Genomic DNA, 1,257 nt, shown 5'->3' on the forward strand with positions numbered 1-1,257 from the left:
ACCGAAAACATTTGATCGCAAGGTCATAGGTCAACCGATTCCTCCACAGGAAAACACGTCTGATATATTCTATACGACACTGGTGACGGCATGTGCGTCACATGACACGAATATGTTGTCGAGCCACCTAACTTGCACACCTGGCGAATGGGTAAAAACATTCTTCTATCTTGCCCGATTTCGGTTTTCTTGTGGATGTGATAATCACTCCCAAAAAAGTGATGAAAACATGAGTTTGTCACATAAACTGCAACAAATGAATGCAACAGTTTCACAGTCGCACAGTTTTCCCTGTGCTCTGTCAAAACATATGTTTTTTACGTTTTCAAATGTTTTCGTGTGTAGACCGTCAAATCCTGCGTATGTCCAAGCAAATGTGAACATGTCTTGGAATTTTGGAGACCGAAGTTGATTATGTGTGAGTGCCTGACCTTTGATAATTGTCTGAAATTAAAAAATTAAACTTTTCACTCGGGAGAAGACTTGAACCAAGGACCTCTCGTTCTGCAGCTGCTCACGCTAACCACGGCGCTCGCAAGGTCGCATTCTCCTTGATGTTGCCTACTTTGCGCATGGACTACTCAGTTTGTATATTTTGCTTATTTTTTTCATAGTTCCACACAACTTTTCTCGATTGATCTGTGTTCAGTTTTTCAAGGCCTATCCCTGTGCCAACTTATAACTAAATCTGAGGGGGGTGCGATGGTGGGTTTCCTTGTAAGTAAAACACAGGTTGAGTCTTTCAAAGAGGAAAAAGAAGAAGAAGACAGCAACCAGCGACTAATGAAAATGCTATTTATTTACACAAATAGCACCGTAACTGCTTTCGAAATGACAGGCCCATGTTCAGATTTCTGTTCATATCAAGATAGACATTTGATAAACCTAGGTTTTTAGTTCTTTATCCCCCTTGTGGTGAAAGATTTTGAGATGACGGTAAAAAAAAAACTATGTTAGAAACTCCTGTTTAAAAGTAACTATCCGCCGTAACGATCGAACACAATGCAGAGAAATATTTAAGACAGTGGCGACTGCAGCCGTCGTGACATACAGGAAGAATATTCGCAGCGGCAAATACGAACAACCATCAGCTGTGTAAGGGAATCACGACAACTGAAATTTTTGCCGGACAGGGCTCGAACCCGGATTTTCGCTTTGCGCGAGGGATCGCCTTAATCGCATTGGCTGTCCATGCACGACTCACTGGCAGACCCAAACTTCCGTATGCGTCACAACCTGCACTCGTACCCTTGCGGT

Source organism: Schistocerca cancellata, chromosome 10 (genome assembly GCF_023864275.1).
Source record: "Schistocerca cancellata isolate TAMUIC-IGC-003103 chromosome 10, iqSchCanc2.1, whole genome shotgun sequence".
Lineage (NCBI taxonomy): Eukaryota > Metazoa > Arthropoda > Insecta > Orthoptera > Acrididae > Schistocerca > Schistocerca cancellata.